Here is a 24184-nt window from a genome sequence, read left to right as displayed (position 1 = left end):
CTCTTGATTTAAATAGGAATTGACGTGGGTTTGGCTTTCTCATTTCTTCATATAACCACATTCCGAGCATGATGGCAACTTGGGGTTCTGTAGTGGCTTTGCAGTGACTCAGCACAAAATCTTTTTTTCTATATTATTTTTTAAAAAGCAGTCTAGGTACTAGGCAGTTCTTCACAGAAGCCATCTGAATATGATCTGTCCTTGCTTTGGAGGAAAAGAACACACCAAGCATCCACCATGTGTATATTTCTTAAATAGTGTAATAAGTATCGTCTTATCTTTCAAGCTGATACGGGAAAGAAAGATTATAAAGAGAGACAGAAATGAAAAAGGGCAAAATAATCAGTTAGTAAAACACAGTAACGTGAAGTTCCTATGGCCACCCGAATGCTATCGCAATATTTTGAAGTCTTGCACAATCTACACTGGAAGCTAGATGCTGTATATAATAAGGTAATTGGATTAGCATCTGGAAGATACTTACTGGAGGTGGCAATCCTATGGAAAATCTTAATTGCATGCTTTAGTGTCTTCGATAATGTGACTCTTTGGGGTAAGATGCTAACAGTGTATAGTGGTTATTCTATAAGTAAACATTGTGGCTAATCCAGCACTATGCTTTGTTTTTCGCCTTCCTCTGCAGCATAGGCACAGGTCACTTGCTGGAGGATTCTCTGCACCTTGAAGTCTTTAAACCACGATTTGAGGACTTGCATAGGTCAGGGGTTTGTTACAGGAGTGGGTGGGTGAAATTCTGTGGCCTGCGTTATGTAGGAGGTCAGACTAGATGATCATAATGGTCTCTTCTGACCTTAAAGTCTATGATTCTATGAAATGGTACTTCAGAACAGAGGGAAGTTTTTGTTGTGGAAAGTAAATTCAGTACAGACTGGCTTACAGATCTGGGAATAAAACCACAATATCCTTTTCATTTTACCATAGCTCTGGCCTTCATGTGACAACATGTCATACCCAAAGGAGGACTTCTCTTCATTTACTTGTTATGAAGAGTATGAAGTTGAAACAAAACTTGTTGTGTGGAGAAGCTTACACCATCCCCTGCTCTAGCCTCTCTGCTGGCTTCACCCTCCTCATGGATTTTCCCCACATGAGGGAAGAAGGGCCCTGATATCTTTGTGTTGCTCCAGGTGCCTTTACCATGGTAATGGAGCTTGTTGCTTAACTCCTAAGGTCTACTGGGTATGTTTAGATAATATGGCTCATGTTTTTAAAAAGTCCGTGTGTGCTTTTGCTCATGATCAGTACTCATGCACAAGTCAGATTTATTCACATGTAAAGGATTGTGTTTGCTCCAGTCCCTGATAGATACACATACACACACACACACACGATTTTGTGCATGTGTGCTAAAGTGTGCACGTACTACTAAAATGGTGTGCATTTCTTGACTGGGGCAGAGGCAAGCTGCTGAAACCTCATGTTGCAGGCACACTACATAAACTGGATTTATCCCAAAGCTTTCAGCTGTTCCCCATCTCCCAGGCTAGAGTTCATGGAGTTCATGGTAGATGCTATGTTTCTAATCACTGGTCCCTGCTTAAGGGAATCTATTACAGATGTCTGAAGAGATGTTATTAATTCCTTCCACACCCAAAAATGTTTTAGTGAGGGTATCTAGAGCGACTGGTAATTAATCTACTTGCTTTCCCTGTGACCAGTCTGTATTCCAGTGTCTTTATGACAGTACTCTTTAAAGACAAGGGACTAAACTTCCAATTTGGACTCCAGCCTCTGCCTTCTTCAGGCAACCTGGATGAACTTTGTGTTGGAGGTGATAAACCTCCTGTTGATGGCCCACTCTTCCCTACATTCACCCACCCTAGAAATCTAGGAACAGATGCTTTCATCAGCAGGCTGGGGGCCAGCCTTTCCTCAGCAGAAAGTTAAGGGGGTAATTGGACTTCTCCCATACATCACTCAATATAAACATAGAGTTCCTCTCTTTCTGAAGAGCATTATCTGCACTGCACACTCCCTGGGGCACCCGTATGAACTTTGTGCTATCTCACTTGACCAACTCGGGGGGGAGGGGGAAGATCAGATACAAGTAGATGTCCAATCTGCCTGTACACATCTGAATTTTGACAGAGCAACAAATTCAACATGTCATCTCAACACATTCCACAAACAGGCCATGGTAGTTGATCCCTTATCCGGAGACAGCATCCTATGAGAAGAAACTTCCAGGTCACTATGGGATTGACTCTCCACCTGTCATAATTCTCAGTACACTGAATTATTTCTCCAGTTTCCCATGTAAGGAATGCAGGAGGAACAGATATTTTCTTAACTCCCTGAACAGAAGGTGAGATTCTGTATGCATTCTTCCTTTCCCTCCTCTGCCCCCTGCATCCCATCAACACAGAAGATACTAATGGCACCTTAGAGACGAACCAATTTATTTGAGCATAAGCTTTCGTGAGCTACAGCTCACTTCATCGGATGCATACCGTGGAAACTGCAGCAGACTTCATATATACACAGAGAATGTGAAACAATACCTCCTCCCACCCCACTGTCCTGCTGGCAATAGCTTATCTAAAGTGATCATCAGGTGGGCCATTTCCAGCACAAATCCAGGTTTTCTCACCCTCCACCCCCCCACACAAATTCACTCTCCTGCTGGTGATAGCCCATCACCTATCACTTATCAGTAACTGTAACCATTAAATTATAGGCTTCAGCTTTATGCTTGATCTTTCCAGTGCTAGCAAACATGACATGCTAGTCAGGGTTGCCTCCTTATTTAAACTGGTAGGGCTGTTGCTCCTGCACCTTCAAACTGCTCTTCAGGGAGCCATACTGTTACTTAATGCCTCCCCATAGCCACATAATAGAAACTTTGGAGGTGATTGTTCAGAAATTAATGCTGTATTGGCTTTCACTTGGATAACTTGTAGCATAACTGGATGGTGTGGAGGGGAGCTTGCCATGGGGAAAAAGTGGTTGCTTCTTGTATCTCATCCTAAATGCATTTCCCAAAAGCATGAGGAGCTCTAATCTTGCAGAGGGGCTTCTGAAGGCTCTTTGAGAGTATGAAATGGTGTGGAGTCTCTCTACTTCCTCACCCTGCTAACCACTAGCAGTTTGGGGGGCATGATTGTTAAAATTTGCTTCTTTGTTCCCCTCCATCCAGTGAAGAGGGGGGGGGAGCATCTAGCACATACAACTCTTTAGCCATCATTATTTTTCTACAGCTTGTTTTGTTTGATCTCCTAGATTCTAAGGGAGAATTGTGATCTAGTCTTACCTCCTGTGTAACACAGGCCACTAAACTTCCCCAATTTTTTCCCTCGAGCAGATCTTTTAGAAAAACATCCAATCATGCACAGGATATTTCTCAATATTGCAATTAGTTCACAGCAAAGTTTTAAAAAAATGTATAAAAGCTCTGAATGGCAGTTGTGTGCATGTACTCAAGGTGATGGGATGTTTGTCACCCAGTGACTGCATTTATTACAACAAGCCTGCTGTGAGTGTGGCTTTTGTAATGAAACTCAAAAGTAGACACATTAAAAATAATGAATATTTCTACACAGATGCTGAAAATTAGAGTTGGGTGAATACCGGGAAACACATCTGGAAAGTATGCATTTTAATGTAAATATGAATATGGTTTGTCTGCGTTCACTTTTTGTGAAAATGAGTGTGTTTCAGATTTACTCGTGTGCTCAGGAAAAACAAATGTTAAACAATCAGACTGTCAGTAATTGAGGCAGTGATAGAAAATTACAGACCGGCAAATGCAGTGTCCTTGGTACATTTTAAATGGGGTGGGATATTGGTAGGCACAGCAGCAGGATTAGATTCCCAAAACCCTTTGGCAGAGCCATGGCACAGAAGCAATTACTCAGGGAAATGACTTTGTGGGGAGGGGCAAGATAAAATTAAATGTAATCATTACAATTAACCTCACTTATGTTAAATTTTCTAGGAAAGTCACCTCAGGCAAAACCAATTTGGCCCAGAAAAGATAAGGCGTAAGTTGCTCTAAAATGCTCTAGTTCTCCCTGTCTGCCTCTCCCCAGCCACAGTGACTTCTTCACACCCTCTTCTTGATCATAAGAGTTAAACTGATCCATCTGAGGAACAGCAACTGTCTAAGGATTTATCCCACACTGATTATCATGATGTCTGAGCATCACTACAATTTGTGTGACCCATGAAAACTTAACCAAGGCAGCTCAGATTTCAGACGTATAGTATTAAAAGCTCACTCTGCTCACAATCCATCGCATAAGAAAAATTGATAATGGGTGGGGGGAATAAAATGATTTTGAATAGTCAAGAGGCTAAACTGATCATTGCAACTTGGAACCACAGTGACCATGGAAATAATGTTTATTTACTGTTGAAAAAGATGGTAAATTTGCATGGCGTCTTCCTTCCTGACTGGCTTGTCCATGGACCAGTGATGACTTTACCTTCAATTTCAAAGACTTTCTTCCGTTGATTATAAGCTATAGTACTGAATTGCAAGTGCTTTGGACAAAAGGTAGTGGATGAAACAGGCCAGCAATGGAATAAAAAAAGTATGTTAAAAATGAAATCTATAGTCATCAAATGTGTATGAATAAGGTCTTAAGTACATTGCCATATTAATCCACAAGCTGTATTGTGTTCAAAAGTAATGCTTGATCACGATCGGACAATGCAATACATATAGTGATAGAATAATACTCTATTCTACGCATCAGAGACCTGTAATCTGAAAGCTAGCAAGCTGCAGCTGATTGTTTTCAGTTTCCAGGAGGGAAATTTTCATCTCCTAATTGAATAGAAATTGATTTTTTTCAACAATGAGTTACTGGAGCCTATGAACAAGACTCAAGGCGGCAAGACTCAAAAAGCAAGGAGCAAAACAGAAAAAAAAAAAAAAAAAAAACCCTTAACATTCATGGGGGGAAATGCAGCCATCTTTCTCCATTTGGTGACTTCAGATCAGTCAAAACTACACTAAAGGTTTCAATCATCCTTGAAGTCAGTGGATATCTTTAGTCACAGAGCAGTGGTATGTCTGTTTTCTCCCACACGCATAGGTAAAGTGATCAGCATGGTTCTATAGAGACTACAACTGTCCATGCATAACAGACTTCATTAGCTATTTCATGAAGTCTTTGGCAAAGTTTTTGTTCAGTTGGATATGGTTTTAGCATTAGTCTGCAGAGACTACTTAACTGATTTATTGATCCACCCTCAAACATTTTTGCTTTTCTAGGTCCCATCATTCAAACCTATTGCTGTAGTTTAAAATATATAAACTTTACAAATAAAATTGTATTAGTCCTTTGCTTGGTGGAAATAGTAGAATTACCAATAATAATGCCAAAAAGTAGGTGTTCAATAAATATTTCTGTTCTGGAGGGGGAAAAAAGATATGGCCTCATTGTGTGGTAGTGATGCTCTTTCTATTCCACTTATCTCTGGAGGATGTTAAACAGAAGCTGCTACTTTAAATCAGTAGGTCCAGATAATTTGCATTCAAGAGTTTTAAAAGAGCTGGCTGGGGAGCTAGCTGGACTTGGAGCACTGGAGAAGTTCCAGGAGGCTTGAAAAAAAGTTAATATTGTGCCAACTTTTAAAAAGGGGTAAATGGGATGACCCAGATAAATTATAGGACTGTCATCCAGACATTGATCCTGGGCAAAATAATGGAGTGGCGGATAAAGGCCTTGATTAATAATGAATTAAAGGAAGGTAATATAATTATTGAAAATCAGCATGGGTTTATGGGAAATAGAACCTGTCATACTAACTTGATATATTTTTTTAAATGAGATTACAAATTTGGTTGATTAAAGGTGTATGTGTTGATAGACTTCTGTAAGGCATTTGACTTGGTGCCACACAACATTTTGATTAAAACAAACGTACAATGATATGAAATTAACATGGCACACTTTAAACGAATTAAAAACTGGCTAACTGATAGGCCTCAAAATGTAACTGTAAATGGGGAATAGTCATTGAGTGGGTATATTTGCAGTGAGGTCCTGCAAGGATCTGTTCTAGACGCTATGCTATTTAACATCTTTATCAGTGACCTGGAAGGAAACATAAAATCACAAAGAAAGTTTGCAGAAGACACTAACTGAGGCAGTGACAAATGACAAGCACAGGTCATTGATTCAAAGTGATCTGGATCTCTTGGTAAATGGGGTACAAGTAAACAGTATGCCTTTTAATACCATAAAATATAAATGCATGTATCTAGGAACGAAGACTATAAACCGGGGTGGATCCCACCCCCTATCCAACTCCCCCTGCTTCCCATCCCCTGACCGCCCTATCCCCAGAACCTCTGCCCCATCCAACCACCCCCTACCCCCGACTGCTCCTCGGGACCCCCTGCCCCTTATCCAACCCCCCAGCTACCTGCCCTCTTACCATGCCAGACAGGGGAGGTGGGCCAGAGCACTGCCCGTGAGCTGCGGGGGAGGGAGACAGCAGGGGCTAGCCTCCCCAGCCAGGAGCTCGAGGGCCGGGGAGGACGGATGTAGCCCGCAGGCTGTAGTTTGCTAACTTCTGCTACAGACCATACTTACAGGATAGGGGACTCTATCCTAGGAAGCAATGGCTCTGAAAAGGATTTAGGGGTTCTGGTGGATAATCAGCTGAACATAAGCTCCCAGTCTGATGCTGTGGCCAAAATGCTAATGCAATCCTGGGACACAAACTGGGGAGTCTCAAGTAGGAGTAGAGATGTGTATTTTACCTCTGTCTTTGGCACCAGTGTGATTGCTCTTGAAATGCTATGTCCGATTCTGGTGTCTGCAGTTGAAGAAGCATGTTGATAAATTGGAGAGGGTTCAGAGAAGAGCCACGAGAACGATTAAAGAATTAGAAAACATAACTCGTAGTGATACTCAAGGAGATCTATTTAGCTTAACTAAGAGAAAGTTAAATGTAATGGGATCTTCAATCTAGCAGAGAAATTTATAACACAATCCAGTGGCTGGAACTTTCAAACTAGACAAATTCAGACTGGAAATAAGGTGTAAATATTTAATGGTGCCAGTAATTAACCATGGGAGCAATTTACCAAAGATCGTGGTGGATGCTCCATCACTGACATTTTAAAAATCACGATTGGATGTTTTTCAAAAGATATGCTCTAGGAAAATGTTTTGGGCTCTGACATACAAACATATCAGAGTATCTTCCAGTAGTACATTAAGTGACTGAACAAAATCTGTCACGTGGTTCATTTTCCTTATAATTCTTGCCTTGGAGAACTGTGTGCAGTGGAGTGTGTGTGTGTGTGTGTAAAATATAAAATAGTGGATACGCTTTTATGTGCATGTTTAGAGGAGGCAGGTGGAAGAGGTGTACCTTGCATCTGAGTGGAGTTAATCATGGTCCTTAGCTCCTGTGGGAGTTCATCTCACAATCTTGGAGCCCCCTGCACCTGTGATAGCTCTGTCTTTTGCACAGACAATAGTTACCTTTTTATGGCAGAAAATTCCATTGTGCCTGATGTGCAGAGTTATCAACCACAGTCATCCTGGAGTGTTAGATGACTTTTTAGCTGGACCTAGGCCATTGAGTGATTTGAAGATGAGGACCAAGACCTTGAACTAGATTCTATTCTATGGGCAGTCAAGCCACTAGAGAGAAGAAAGTGAAGGGTGTGATGTGCTCACAGTAGTTGGTGGCATTGAGGAGACATGCTCTGTGTTCTGTGCTAGCTGGAATTTTCTACAGGCTGATAGGTTCATACTCACATATAGCATCGTTGTAGTCTAGACATGAGATGACAAAAATGTGTGTATAACCAAGGCCAAATTATTGTCCACCAGGATGGGACAAGTATCTTAGGCAACCAGAGATGGTAGAAAGCATTGCTCGCAGATGCTGCTTGTGTGATTTCCACCCCAATCAAAACAAGAAGATACTTTAAATCTAAGTAGAACGCCAGTTAATTTTGTAGGCACTAGAGTTTTGGATGGTTATAAACTATACAAACATTTGGGTGCTCCTCCAAAATCAAACCAGACTTTTTTATGCTTACTATTATTTTCTTTTACTGGTTGGATACTTGCAAGAATAGTAAACGAGACCATTTTTTAATGTGCCCGATGTTACATATATAGTACAATTCTAGCATGTCTCCTCAGCAACACAGGCCATCATGAACAAATCAAACTTGACTTTTGTGTTCTATGAAAAGCTAGTAAAGACAAGTTTCAGGTCTCGGTCCTTATCGTCAATTCATTCAGTGGCCTAGGCCCAGTATAGAGAAGATCGCCTAATGCTCCAGGATGAGGACTGTGGTCAACAACTCTGATCCTCCTGGTACAACAGAGCTTTGCACCATATGGGTACATCTTGTCTGTTGAGGAGCCAGAGTTATCACAAGGGATGGTCCAAGACACAAACAAAGGGCCATTATAAACCTTACCACCATCCACTCCACATGCAGGACACATTTTTGACCATGCCTTCTAACCTAGATACCTAGAAATGTGTGTATGTATATTATATTTTTTAAATCACCACTAAAACAAAAACACTCCAATGTACACAATCCTCCCTTTGGGGAGAGGCAGGGAGAATGAGAGAACAAATAACAGAAATGTAAGGCACTCAGATATTGCAGTGATGAATACAGTATAAGAACCTATATAGAATAAAATAAAAAAAATAAGGGATAAGAACCTAAACTGAACAGGAAAAAATAGAAATTAAAGGTCTGCTTGTCAGAAGTGATGAGCCCCACACCACCAACTGAAATACAGTAATAGGAATTGTGGAGCTCAGCACTTCTGAAAAGCAGGTCCTAGTTTGTTAAAATGATTTTAATACTGCAATCCTCCTCCAGAGCCCTTGTAAGTTCCCTCTCCTGCACTCTTAGACCCATAATTATCTGTTGAAACTTTTTGCAAACTGAGCCAGACAGTCTTTTAACATCCAATATATCTACATGATAGGTTGCAAGAATATATCTGGTGCTAACTTTAGCCAGTTGGGGAAAGGCAGCCTTTTCTTTATTGTAGCTACTAGATCATGAAGTTATTTGTCTTATCTGTAGTGTCCTTTCTTGCCTTTAAGTCTCAGGCAAATGTAAATCAAAAGTGTTTTGAGTTATGGATCTCAATGATTCACAAGGTAATCTTGCAAACACAGCAGGGAAATATATGGTGTGCAAATCGTTTAAATGACATCGCTGCTATTACCTTAAATTATTGTTGCAGTAGATCTCATTTTACAATATTTCAGCTTGATTATATCTTAAAACTTTTTTTCCTTTCTCAAGATAAATATACTGCCTCCTATTTGCATACTTTTATTTTGTTAAGACTTTTTATGCATATTGAAGGACAGAACTCTTCATTTCAGAATGACCTGAAGTTAATCTTTTTATGTCTGCATCTGTGTATGTTTTAGACTGTTTTTCTAAATTCTCAAGTAATGCAATTTCTTAGAGAATTACAGGGGGATTTGCCTGAAAACTTACATTCCAAAATTGCTAAAGATTTTCAACTTCAGAATAATTTTGGATTAAGCATAACATGTGCATAAATATCTACAGAATATTGCGTTTCTCTCTGGTACTTAACAGCAAAAGGTAGTTTTATTAGCTATTGTACTCCTTGGTTTGGTATTATGAAGCACTGTTTGTTTATTATGAGTGCTGAAGAGATGTATTTTACAATTTGTTACACAATTGGTCTTTTCAGTATATTCTCTCATGTAACAAACAGTACATAGCAAAAAATCAGTTAAGATGATCACACACTATTCCTTTCTTGGAAAATTTGGTACTTAGGATGATAGCTGACTGCTGAAAAAAAACATAGGGGAAAATTTTACTCTCTGATCTGTGCCATGTGTCTGATCTTTTGGAGTAATTTATGAGTGAGAGAATGAAACTGACCTTGTGCAGGTCTGGATCTGCCTGAATTTCAGCATCCTCCAAAATATGTGAATCCTCCAAATCAGATACTTTCTGGCAATAAACTTTTTTCATTCATAAACCAACAAAAAATAGAGTAACAAAAGTCAGGGCACCATGAGAGAGTATGCCCCGAGTTTGACAGTATGCGTTCCCCCCCACCCCCCCCAAAAATGTTCTCTCTTCAAACTGCAGAGTCCTTAGTGATTTAAAGATGGAGTACACAGAAAACAAAAGCATATCAAAAGTAGGTTGCCTACTAAAAGATACCCCATGCATGTCTCCAGAATCTTTTTTTGTTGTTTGTGGTAACTAATTACAAAAGGGACGTACTTTGGACCAATACTTACATTCCTTGTTTTGACACCAACATTTTCAAGAGGTTCAAATTATTGCTGCTGAAATGAAAACTAACTTTAAATGGCATAATTTATACTTGTTTAGAGTCTCGTCTAATAATGGGGCATAAATGTCCTCAGTGTTTCCCTCAATGGAGTTGTAAACTTGTCTCCAGAAATTAATCAAAGTCCTGATCATCTCCCATTGAAGACAATGAGAGAGCAGAAAAACTATTTGACTCCTAGTCCAATACACTTAAAATCTGATCTCATCTTTTTATCTGAGAACTCATCAGTACTCTGTCTCTGTAGCATCTTGCGAGGTCATGAAACCAAACGCTTAGAGCACGGCTAGACTAGGACGTTTAGAGCTTACTGCTGTAAGCTCTCTAATGTAGCCATTCCAAACCACCAGGAGAGAGTTCTCATGTTGGCTTAACTACTCCAGACCCCGTGAGTAAGAGTAGCTATGTTGGCGGGAGAAGCTCTCACGAACATAGCACTGTCCACAACAGGGCTTATGTCACTCAGCGGGGTGATTTATTCACACCCCTGGGTGACATAAGTTATGCCAACAATATAGTGTAGACATAGCCTTAGTTCCACCTGAGCAACTCCCTACAAATCATAATTGTATCTACAAGTCTTGTGCTACAATACTATACACAGTGTGGATTTCATTTTCAGTGATCACCTTCCACTGTGCTGTGCTATTATCCATTACGTACACAAATATTCCCAGTGCAATGTCTATGGGTTTTTGCTGCAGTCCACAGCAGGTGGAAAAATAAAGTGGTGATTATTTGTGAAGATTAAATGGCATTCACAAAAACAGCATCTGGGTTGAGGACCGCGAAAAGCAGTCACTATCGGCTAGATGCATGAAAGGTGCATAGTAGCTGCTTTAGGTGCCTAATACCAATGGGGCTTGATTCTAGGATTTCACAAAACCCCAGCTCAGCAGCTCGTGCAGGTGCCTAAACTTGCTCAGTGCTCACAATTTTGCATTAAAAGTATCCTAGGCACTTACGTTGCTGCCTCTGCCCCCCTGCATTTCATTCCCACACCAGGCATTTGGATGCTGACGCTCCAGAGCAATGCTTAAACTGGGGAAAGATAGGCATTCCTCTGCTTAACTCACTTAGGGAGCCCAATCCAGTAGCTGTGTTGAGGAGAGACTAAGGGAGCTCTGGATCAGAATTCCCTACAGCCCAGTGGATATGGCACTTACCTGAGAGGTGGCAGATCACTGTTCAGATCTCTTCTCCCCTTCTGGCAGACTTGGACCAGGGTCTCCCACATCCCAAAGAAACTCCCTAGACTTGTGAATTCAGGAAATCCAGGAAAATACTTATAGTGGTGTTACTGACGTACTTGCTCCAAATCAATCTTCCCTTTCCATTTATATTGTAGCCTTTAGGTATACACATTTGCTAGGTAAGGCAGAGGTATAAGTTAAGACAATAAAGCAATGAGCCTACTGGTCTCAGGCCTGTAAGACAATAGCTTAACTAAACAAGGTATCAAACCCCAAAAGCCTTTTCATAAGCAGCTAACTAGTAAGAAACCCTAAATCATAAGTTATTGTAAGATAGCCATGACCCAATTTCACAAGCTATCCTAGGATAGAATGCTGCATGAAGTAAGTGTGTTAAAACTGCTGATACTCAGAAAATATATGCTGCAATGTACCAGTTAAAGCTGGTTAGAATATTTTGAGGATTTTGCAGACATAGGGTGTCAACAGTTCTGTGACCATGAAAATGCCATGGTAACTAATGCACCTATATGCTGAGGACCTTGAGGCAAATGGACTATGGGAGAAGGGCACCCCAACATTGATAGTGTGAGGATGTACAGATAAGGAAAAGGGGATAAAACCCCTACTGCCTATGAATTAAGCGGAGTGGCGTCAACATAACATGTTATAAAAGTTGTCTCCCAGCCTGTGTGCTTGGGAGATGTCAGGATGATGACCACTGTTGGTGGTGATGAGGAAGATGATGAGTCAGAAGATAATGACTAACACTTCAGGTTGTTCTACAAGGGATGGTGGGAGTATATGGATGCTCACATGCTCATTCTGTGTTATCTCTATCTTGCTGGGGTGGAGTGTTTGTAACTTTCCTAACCATGTTAATAAAATACAGAAGGATATTTCCTAAATTTGAGTGTTAATCTGCACATTTGGGTTCTCAACTGAACAATAATTCTAATAATACTAAACCTGATCTTGGGACGAGAATCTACCAAGTCTCAGTGTTAACTGACAATTAATTTAGCAATATAAATTAATACACAATCAATAGATGAGCCAACAAAGTGCTTCCTCTGTATTTCCACTTTAAATAAAGTGGATCATGATCGCTAGTTCATCCATTACAAAGGTGTTTGAGTAAATGTATGAGTAGATGGATAAGTATAAGGTTGGTGATTGTTGAAACTACATTAGGAAATAAGGTAGGGTTCCTGACGACCTTAGACAGTGAGGTGAGAGGCACCACCAAGTAGCAGCTAGGAACCCCGGTTGTTGAAACCGCCTGTGGCCAAAACAGAGAGAGATACAGGGTGTGACAGGGTTGGGACTCGCCACTGCAGCATCTCCTGTTGGTACCTCTGGGAATTAGCTCAGTCCATGTGGAGCACCCTCTGCTGGTGGTGTCCCATCCATCCCTCGCCCTCTGTTGGCGTCTGGACCCACGTTGCTCCCTTCTCGTGGCATCCTCTTCAGGACTGCCCTCTGGCAGTGCCCCCTACTCTACGCTCACCCCCTTTCCACTTCGCCCCAGCCACAGTGGCCAACCACACTCCCAAAGTCTAACCCCTTCTGTTAGGGGTTGGGTGCAGTCTGCTATGGCCACTTCTAACTGCCGGGTGTAATACAAGGGGGAAGGATCCAGGCCCACCCTCTACTCTGGGTCCCAGCCCAGGGACCCTCTAGCAGCAGCCTCCCTGCCCTCCTTCACTCCCCTTGTCCACCTCTCCTCCCTGGGCCACTTCCCCTTTGGCCCCTTTGCACCTTGTGGGCCTTTCTATCAGGGTCTGCAGCCTGGCAGGTTCTGGGCTAGAGTTCCCCTCTGCTCCCCATAGCCTGCCCTGCACTGCGCTGTCCCAGGTGCTGGTCTCCTCACTCAGGAGACAGATCTTCCCCTTTGAAGGTCTGGGAGAGACTGACTGCCTCTTGCCTGAGCAGCCTTTATATAGGGCCTAGCCTGGCCTTGATTGGCTCTCTAACAGGCCCTCCCTGTTTGGCTGCCGCTTTGTGCAGCCGCTCTGGCCTGCTGTAGCCCAATCTGGCATGGGGATGGGGCTGCTGCCCCATTACACAGGGTAAGGGCTCCTGTTGATGATTAGCTGCCCTTAGGGGAATGGCAACCAATAAAAGTCCCTTACAAGTCTTTATTTATTCATCCCAGGATTGTGTTAGCTCTTTTGTCCATAGCTTCACACTGGAAGCTCATGGTCAGCTGATTATCCACCACAACCCCCAAATCTTTTTCAGAGTTACTACTTCCCAGGATAAAGTCCCCCATCCTCTCAGTATGCCAACATTCTTTTTTCTAGATGTACATGTTTACATTTAGCTGATTTAAACCCCACAGATTACTATGATTTGCATGTACACTGCCATGTGTTTGCTGAGATCAAAGTAGGATGCAGGATGACTGATGTATGGGATTGATTGTGCATCTTTGGAAGGACAAGGGTGATGCAAATGATCCAAACATGTTTCAGAGCATCACCCTGTTAAGACAGCCTCCCAAGGTCTGAGAGAGTTTTTTAGAGGCTAGGTTTAGGTGTGAGATAGAGGGAAAATAAAGGAGAGGAGCAACATGGCTTTAGGAAGGAAAGGTTTTACTATACACACAATAATTTGCAATGAAACAGAAGTTTGAAAGAATGGTAAATGGACAGCATACCTATCATGTAGCATTTATTGATATTAAAGTCAGATGACTTGGTTCTATAGGAGCTGGTGTTTGGAGTATTGAGAGAGATGGAAGGGGGACTGCAAGAAGTGGAGTTGATAGAAGAGCTGTATCGGGGATCAAGAGTTCACATGGTAACAGTACCTGGAATTTGAGAGAGTTTTGAGGTGGCGATGGATTGAGACAAGGAAGTATGCCGAGTCCACTTCTCTTCCTCCTAGTTATGGAGTTAATTAGTAGGAGAACTGAGCCTTTGGAGACCCAGAGAAAACTAATATATGCTAATAATCTGGTCCTTTTGACTGACAGCAAAGAGGAATTGGTAAATGTGGCATCTGTCAGGGTCTGCAGCAGAACCAGTCTCCGGGCAACCTAACAAGTGCATGTGGGTTATAGTAGGCTGCCTTAATGGCTACCTCACTTGATTGGTTGGAAGAGTCAGCAGACTGGCTGTTAATCCCAACAGCTGCAGCCGTTCAGTGGCTGCTCAAAGCATTTGCCCACGGCTGCAATACCGTCTGCTGCACCTGCCTTGTCTCACTCCAGGTAACTTGGTTCTGATTCTTGACCTCTGACTCCAACTATGACCTTAGGCTTCCTGGCTACCAACTCCTGTTCTAAGCATTAGGTCTCACTCCTACTCTGACCTATAGGCACGATTGCCCACATCCCAGTCATGTGAGAGTATCGGAGTGGACATCTGTTTGAAAAGCATGGTTCAAAGGTAAACACAAAAAAGCCTTGACATTATGCAAGTAAGGAAGAAGAGCTGTTGATTGAAGAGAAGATGAATCAGAAGAATGAATTTGTGAACTTGGGAAGTATACTTAGTGCCATTGTAGAGCGATCTGGAGAATTAAAAAGAAGACCCCAATGTGCATGGGTGGTAATGGGAAAGGTGGCAGGAGAAGAGTGGGACCAGCAATTAAGTAAGGAAAGGAAAGGAAAAGTGTATGCTGCCTGTGTTTGTTCCTGCCTGTTCTATGGTTTGGAAACTGGATCTTTCAGAGACGGAAGAAGAGAAAGATAAAGGTAGTTGAAAATAATATGCTGAGGAGAATGGCAAGCAAGTAGAGGGTAGGCAGAACGAGCATGGAAGCAGTTGAACTTGGGACTTTCAGTAATAGGTAGGCTGGAGGGTGCCCATTAGAGGTCAGTTGATCATATGATAAGAATGGAAGAAAAATGACCAGCACTGAAAGCATGGGAGAAAAGGACGTAGAAGACTGAGGATATGATGGAAAGACTGTCAAGAGAAGTCTGTAGAGAAAAGGACTAGAACTCCGAGACCTATGAATCCATACTATGGCCTGGAAGGAGTGGTAAACGATCATGAGTACCGCCAAGCCCATGTAAACTGGAAAAGGAGTTGAGAAGTGAAATTAGGTGACTACTGGTGGTGAGAGAAGCACAGGAACCTACACAGATTAGAAACAGGATAGTTTTTCTCTTTTTGATATTTTATGCTACTGGTCGAAATGGATTCAGGCCCAGAACTGAGCCTTAGCTGGTATATCTGAACATAGTTCCATTAACTTCAATGGAGTGACACAGATTTATACCAACTGAGGATCTGGCATAAGTACTGCAGTGGCATGTGAAAATGGGAAATAATTAATTAACATAAAACCAATAGTTTGGAATCAATTTAAATTTTAGGTGAAAGTTCTGTTCCTCCATCCATCCCTAATAAAATTCAAGATATTTATAAATGATTCTTTACAAATATATATTTATATACAGTATTTGTGCTCCAGGAGCCCAGCCTGGTAGTTCTGATGTACTCGTTACTCAGGGAAACCTCCCAGGAATATCGTTGCAGGATGTGACCACAAATACCTGCATTATTTTGCTGAACAAAGTAGCATCTACTGTTTGGTTTCTTGTAAACTAATGAGGCTGTAGTAAAGACTGGTATTAAACCTATACAAAAATAATAGAAACATTTGTGAGTGGACCAGTCATGTCCAAATCAGGCAATGAAATACTAATAAGAAATATATGGGGCATACCTTTTCTGATGTATACAACATAGTGCCTCTTTTCACTCTTCCTCCCACCCCCATTGGAGTGAGAGACCTCTAAAACATTAATTAATAAAAAGACTAACCTGCATGCCTAAAAATACCAAAACACCTGTAGCATTTTTAAAGCTAAAAGACAATATTTGCAACTGGTAGCATCCCATGATTTTGACATGTTTGCTAAGGGAAAAAATGGATTTTTTTTTCTTGGATACTTCACTTTTTCATAAAAATCACAAGATTCTTTCTCCCTCCCCCCACTTTAGGCAAACCCTTATGCAAGGACTGGAGATAGAACCCTCCCCACCTAGTGTTCTGAGTTAATACTGTTTACACTTTCCCCAGCGATCTGGATGGTGGGTTTCACCCACAGGCTCAGAGTCTAATGGATCAACATTGCGGGGGAGGGATAGCTCAGTGGTTTGAGCATTGGCCTGCTAAACCCAGGGTTGTGAGTTCAATCCCTGAGGGGGCCATTTGGGAGCTGGGGCAAAAATTGGGGATTGGTCCTGCTTTGAGCAGGGGGTTGGACTAGATGACCTCCTGAGGTCTCTTCCAACCCTGATATTCTATGAACATATTTGGAGTCAGGAAGGAATTTTCCCCCAGGTCAGATTGGCAGAGACGTTGGGTTTTTTTTGCCTTCCTCTGCAGCATGGGGCACAGATCACTTGCTGGTTTAAACTACAGTAAATGGTGGATTCTCTAAAATATTTAAATCATGTTCTGGGGACATCAGTAACTCAGACACAGTTTATGGGTCTATTACAGGAGTGGGTGGGTAAGTTTTGTGGGTCTGCAACGTGCAGGAGATCAGACTAGCTGATCACTGTGGTCCCTTTTGGCCTTAAAGTTTGAATTTGATTCTATCAACAAAGGGTAGGAGTAAACTCTAGGCAATATATTACAAATAGTGTCAGTGTTTGTTTTTCACAGAACCACAATTCTGATAGTGCCTAGAAATTAATATCATCCATGTCTTACTATGGTGCTCAAGCACTGATCTAATAAGCAGTCTTGGGTTATACTAGTCTTGAACAAATAGGGGGAAAATAATATCCGTTTTGTCACTTTTTCCTTATCCTGCAATAATGGTTAATTCAGGAATACTATTCCCAGCTCTGTACTGACATCAAAGCAACACTTGTACTGCGGGTACAAAACCGAAGATATTTTGGTGTGATAATCACCAGTCATTTAATTAACAAGGTAAAATTCCTCTGAGACCAAGTCAAGGAGCTGTGTAAGAGGAAGTGGTTTGTTAAATGCAAAGATTTGTGCTAATTTTAGCTCCAATTTTCGCTTTAAAAACAGTGTTTTGTTTTTTTTAAATCGCAACCTGTCTGCCAAACTGAAAAGAACAAAACCTGTGAGGCGATATCTTATTTGAAGTTTATAAGAGGTTATTACAAATGAGAACTTTAAAAAAAATACACGTTTAACTGCAAACTCACATCTTTTTAAATGATTAACAAACATTTTTAAATAGTTTAGTTTTCAGTGTTTGTTTCTCTTTCCATTTCCACAGTTTAAACAGCGAAGCAAGGCTGGCTGGTTTAACTTTTGGGCTATAATTTTACTTTTCTGTTCTGTTTCCCTTGCAAAAAATGCCCTGTGCTGGATTTCTAAGAGGAATGCTTTGTTTGCTTTTTTTTAAAAAAGTTGTTCATTTAAAATTTTTTTTGAAGATTCAGATAATGGTTTTAATTCACTTTTTTTCTTTAATATAATTTAGATTTTGATATTCCATTTAAAATCCATTAACTATTTAACAGTATTGCCTTTGAAAAGCACACACTCTGACCCTACAAGCTCTTTCTCATCTGAGACTACATCTTAACAATCTTTCTCCAATTAAATTGGGAAAATTAATACAAATAGCTTCACCATTGCTAAGAGCATTCACAGCGTTAAAAAATTGCTTGCTACTGTAGACTTGTAGCTATGTCCGCTTAACTTTTCATTTTTGCCCATCAGTCTGGGTTGTGGAAAAAAAACTGCATCCCTAACCGACTTAGCAATGCTGCCCTAGCCCTCAGTGTGGAGGCAGCTGTGAGGAATACTTCCGTCAGCATAGCTAACTTAGTTTGGGGAAGGGGTGGACCAAAAAACAATAAACCCTTCTGTTGGTGTAGTTTGACTTTACATCATGGGATAATGCCACGATAGCTATGCCATCACGGATATGCCTGTATAGTCTCTGTAGTGTAGACACAGCCTTACAGTAGCAATGTACTGCCAGCCAGTAAAGGCAATGAAATTACTCACTCATTGCTCCCAAATACCTCTGTTATGTTCCTCTAATGATGTAGATATCTTTTTAGGTGTCTTGGCAGCTGCAGAGAAGCAGGCATTAGTCATATTTGGGATAGCCCTCTGCAACAGCCATTTCAAGTGGGGTTGGGGGTGGACAGCATATCAGTGGGACTACAGCACAGAGTACAAGAATGGAACAACAGAAACTCCTTGTCACGATGTGCCTAAAGCCCCAGATTGCCTTAATCTATTCCTGTCTACTACACCCACCCATTTTATGTTTCCAGCATGACTAATTTACATCTAGTGACTAGTGTTCCCTCTAATTTTTCCCACCCATGTTCAGAATGAATTTTGTCATGTGCACCAATATGGAGGTGATGTGACACACATCACCTCCATATTGGTGCACATGACAAAATTCATGTGGTGAGGGTGGGGCCTAGGGGTTCGGAGTGTGGGAGGGGGCTCAGGGCTGGAGCAGACTGTTGGGGTGTGGGGGGGAGGGCTCCGGATGGAGGTGCGGGCTCTGGGGTGGGGCTGGGGATGAAGGGCTCAGGACTGGGGCAGAGGGTTGGAGTGTGGGGGGGTGCAGGCTCTGGGGTGGAGCTGGGGATGAGGGATTTGGGGTATGGACTGCCCCGGAGCTACGGCAGGGGGAGAGGACTCCCTGCAGCTTTCTCTTCCTGCAGCAGCACCTGGGCTGGGGCTGTGGGATAGGCACCTCTCCCAGGGCTGCAGCAGGTCTGGGCCAGGGTGGGTTGGAGCCAGGGGAGGGGCACGTTTCCTGGGCTGGGTTGGGGTCGGGGGAGTGGGAGATGAATCTCTCCCCACCACAGCCCTGAGTGTCTGTGCGGATGCTGTGCAGCTGCGCAGTTCAGAGAGATCTTAGCTCGTGACTGTCCTCAACTACCCTCCTCTGAGCTGGGAAGTAACAGAGAGAAGTCAGGTAATGCTACGTTCTTCAGCCCAAACTCAAACAACTGATATGGAGCACCAAGCAGGCCCTTGAAAGGAGCTTCGGTTCAGTGGACTGTGGGATGCTGGTGGCCAGGTTGGGGATGATTATCCTTGCAGCGAGTGGGCCAGCTGTTTGAATTCAGAGTGGGGGAAGGGAATGTAGGGTTGGTGTGGCAATCTATTTTTGTTTGCATGTAGGAAGGAAAATGAGCAGGAAAAGGCATAGCTGTTTGCAGAGGGGCATAAGTATTCCAGTTTAATCGTTTAAAATTAGCTCATGCAGAACTAAGAGTGAGATTTTCCTCCTCTGTGTGAAGGGTTATTCTTCAGGGGCTTGATCTCAGGCTGCACTTCGGAGGGATTTTGTAGTTGAGTACGAGATGGGGGAAAAAAACCCATACGTTTCTGTTTTGGTTTAATACTCTATTCTGTACAGATTTTTATTCTGTGTTCATCACAGATCTCAGACAATGCTCATAACACTTGATGCAACAATTATCTCCAGCTACCATAAACCAGGCAGCCCTACAAATAGAGATGAGCATACCCAGCAGTGTCCAGATCCAGATGATACCAAATATAGAATTCAGTACTCTTACCTTGTGGCAAATGATCCATTTTCACACTGCCAGGACTCTGTTCAAGAGCCCTATAAATTCTTGGGCCCTGGTCAAAGGGACTTCATAGCAAGTGATAGCACAGAGACAGCAGCAAAGGTGAATGGGTTCTGGTGAGGACCTGCCTACCCAGATAAAACTGAATCACTAAGCTGTGTTTGGTAGTGGGTCCAGGCAAGCATCTTTGTTGAAACTGGAGACAGACCTGCATTGAGACACTTGGACTACTGCAACTTGCTGATCCAAACTATGAGTGGGGTTTGATGGATGGAAGTGGTGGTATATGTGACAGGGTGTATGAACCACACACTGCAAGTGAAGGGGTTAAAGAACAACTCTGTGCCCATCTAGCCACACCTGCAGAGCATACTTTAGATGGAGAAGGAGCTTAAAAGGAAGCCAGACAGGTCAGAAGGGGGCTGACAAGGCAGGGAGAAGAACCAGCCCTGGGAGCTCTTGAAAAGGAACATGGCAGCAGCATCTCAAGGATGAGAGGAGCCTACCTGCTGGGCCTGGACAGACTAAGGCTGCAGTTTTCTTCATTACCTTTGGTTACAGACTACAAAACTTGGACCATAGAGTGTGGCATATGAAGTGGCCCAGGGAGGACAACCTTAAATCACTCTCAGGTCCCTGAACTTTATTAGACCTCACACAGGCCTGGGGCAGAGCCCAGTGGAATAGTGGGGCCCAGGCTCCCCTACCAACTCCGCTACACATTAAGAAGGACTAGCTCCCTAACCAGTAGGCAATGCGTCCGTCAAGTGCCAACCTTCATAGTACAACCTAGGGATTGTTACTAGGGCTGTCGATTTTTAATCACAGTTAACTCACTATTAAACAATAGAATACCGATTGAAACTACTTAACTATTTTGGATGTTTTTCTACATTTTCAAATATTTTGATTTCAATTACAACACAGAATACAAAGTGTACAGTACTCACTTTATATTATTATTACAAATATTTGCACTGTAAAAAGAAATCTTATTTTTCAATTCACCTTATGCAAGTATCGTAGTGTAATCTCTTTATTGTGAAGGCACAACTTACAATTGTAGATTGCTTTTTGTTACGTAACTGCACTCAGAAACAAAACAATGTAAAATTGTAGATCCTACAAGTCCACTCAGTCCCAGTTCTTGTTTAGCCAATCGCTAAGAGAAACAAGTTTTTTTACATTTACGGGAGATACTGCTCCTGTCTTCTTATTTACAATGTCACCTGCAAGTGAGAACAGGCGTTCAAGTAGGACTTTTGTAGCTGGCATTGCAAGGTATTTACGTGCCAGATATGCTAAACATACTTATGACCCTTCATGTTTCAGCCACCATTCCAGAGGACATGATTCCATGCTGATGACACTCATTAAAAAATAATGTATTTATTAAATTTGTGACTGCGCTGCTTGGGGGAGAATTGTATGTCTTCTGCTCCCTGTTTTACCTACATTCTGCCATATATTTCACGTTATAGCAGTCTCGGACAATGACTCAGCTCATGTTGTTAATTTTAAGAACACTTTCACTGCAGATTTGACAAAATGCAAAGAAGGTACCAATGTGAGATTTCTAAAGATAGCTACAGCACTTGACCAAAGGTTTAAGAATCTGAAGTGCCTTCCAAAATCTGATCAGGATGGGGTGTGGAGCATACTTCCAAAGTTTTAAAAGAGCAAAACTCCAATGCAGAAACTACAGAATTCAAACCAGCAAAAAAGAAAATCAACCTTCTGCTGGTGGCATCTAACTCAGATGATGAAAATGAACGTGCTTTGGTCTGCCCTGCTTTGTATCCTTATCAAGCAGAACCCCTCATCAACATGGACACATGCAGTCATGAGCCGCCAAAATCTTAACATCGAGTTCCCTCTTCACCCCACGAGGGGGTCATTGCCCACCCCCACCCCCCAGGACTCCTGCCCCATCCACCCCGTCCCCTGACTGCCCCCAGAACTGGGCAGGAAGGTCTCGTGGGCCACCATAGTGGGTGCCCATCCCACCCCTAAGAGCCAGAGGCACTTGCCGGGGGGCAAGGTGGGGAGTCCCGGTGGTGCTTACCTATGGCAGCTCCCAGGAAGCATCCGGCAGGTCCCTCTGGCTCCTAGGGGTGGGGGAGCATAGCTGGGAGGGAGCAGGGGTAGCGGCCGCTCCCCCCACTGATCACATCAAAAGTGGTGCCTTAGACGCCGACTCCCTGGGTGCTCCGGGGCTGGAGCACCCACAGGGAAAATTTGGTGGGTGCAGAGCACCCATCAGTAGCTCTCCGCCCGGCTCCAGCTCACCTCCGCTCCGCCTCCTCCCCTGAATGCACCACCCAGCTCTGCTTCTCCGCGTCCCCCCCCTCCCCCCACGAATCAGCTGTTCGGCGGGAAGGCTGAGAAGCAGGTCGCGGCTTCCAGCTCAAGCCGAGGGTGGCAGAGATGAGCTGGGGCGGGGAGCGGTTCCCCTGCGCATCCCCTGCCCCGGGTTACCTGCTGTGGCATGGGTGGCCCTTCTCGTGCCCCTGCCCCAGCTCACCTCCGCTCTGCCTCCCTGGGCCTGAGCCCGAAGCCGCCGCTTGCTTCTCAGCCCTCCCCGGCTTCCCGCACGAACAGCTGATTCGCGAGAACCTTTGGGGGGGACGGAGAAGCAGAGTGGGGCGGCGCGTTCAGGGGAGGAGGTGGAGGCGGAGCAGAGGTGAGGTGAGCTGGGGCTGGGGGTGGGGGTGGGGCAGGGAGCTGCCGGTGGGTGCTCTGCACCCACCAAATTTTCCTTTGGGGTGCTCCAGGGCTGGAGCACCCGTGGAGTCAGTGCCTAAGGCACCACTTTGGGCCGGTTAAATTTAGAAGCCCTTTTAAAACTGGTTGTCCCACGCGGAACAACCGGTTCTAAAAGGGCTTCTAAATTTAACAACTGGTTCCAGCAAACCGGTGCAAACCGGCTCCAGCTCACCACTGGACGCATGTCCTCTGGAGCGGTGGGTGAAGCATGAAGGGACGTATGAATCTTTAGCTCATCTGGCATGTAAATATCTTGCAACACTGACTACAACAGTGCCATGAGAATGCCTTTTCTCCATTTCAGGTGACACTGTAAACAAGAAGTGGACAGCATTATCTCCTGGAAATGTAAACAAACTTTTCTGTCTGAGTGATTGGCTGAACAAGAAATAGGACTGAATGGACTTGTAGGCTCTAAAGTTTTAGATTGTTTTTATTTTTGAATGCAGTTACTTTTTTGTACATTCTACATTTGTACGTTCAACTTTCATGATAAACAGATTGCACTACGGTACTTGTATTAAGTGAATTGAAAATGCTATTTTATTTTTATAGTGCAAATAATATTGAAAAAATATATATATAAAGTGAGCACTGTACACTTTTTATTCTGTTTTGTAATTGAAATCAATATATTTGAAAATATGGAAAACGTGCAAAAATATTTATGTAAATAGTAGTCTATTGTTTAACAGTGCAATTAAATTTTTTAATCATGCCATTAATCGTGATTAATTTTTTTAATCGCTTGACAGCCCTAATTGTTACATGTGTTTCACCAAGTTTGTCTGTGTTCCCTTTCCCCTAAATAAGACTTACCTGTGTGTACACCATCTTCAAGTGCTGGCAAGTAGGGAAGGTTTTCCTGTACATGTGCATCCAGGGAGGGTGTATTTAGTTTTCACAGGTTTCTTGCTGGGACTCAAGCCAGTTTAGTTGTTTGGCAGTATTAAACCTGGCTCTACCTCCTGCTATTAACCACCTGGCAATAGGGTTACAGTCAGTCAATGTAGACGCCATTAAACCTACCAAAATATGGGTGTCTGCCGAATATTATCTTTTTCTATTCCAAGGATTAGTGGGTGTCTTCAAGGCACAACTCTACTTCAGGGAGTAGCATCGCAGGGGGAGCTTGCTATAGAACTAAGCCTTTTTGAAGCTCACTGTCTCGATGTTTACAAGTAGGTTTCCACAGGGTATACCACCCTTTAGCATGAAACAAGCCAATACCCCATGAGATCAGTGGAGGCACTGGAGAGGCCATGGCCCAGCTTCTCTTCTTGTGGGTGATGTGCACCCTTGGGAGAGAACGTGAGAGCCAGGCATAGTCCCAGTCTTTTGCAATGTGCAGGGTATGCAAGGGTAAGGAAGCCCTTACTGT

This window comes from Lepidochelys kempii, chromosome 5 (assembly GCF_965140265.1).
Source record: "Lepidochelys kempii isolate rLepKem1 chromosome 5, rLepKem1.hap2, whole genome shotgun sequence".
In the NCBI taxonomy this organism is placed as follows: Eukaryota; Metazoa; Chordata; order Testudines; family Cheloniidae; genus Lepidochelys; species Lepidochelys kempii.
This window is presented reverse-complemented; position numbering follows the sequence as displayed.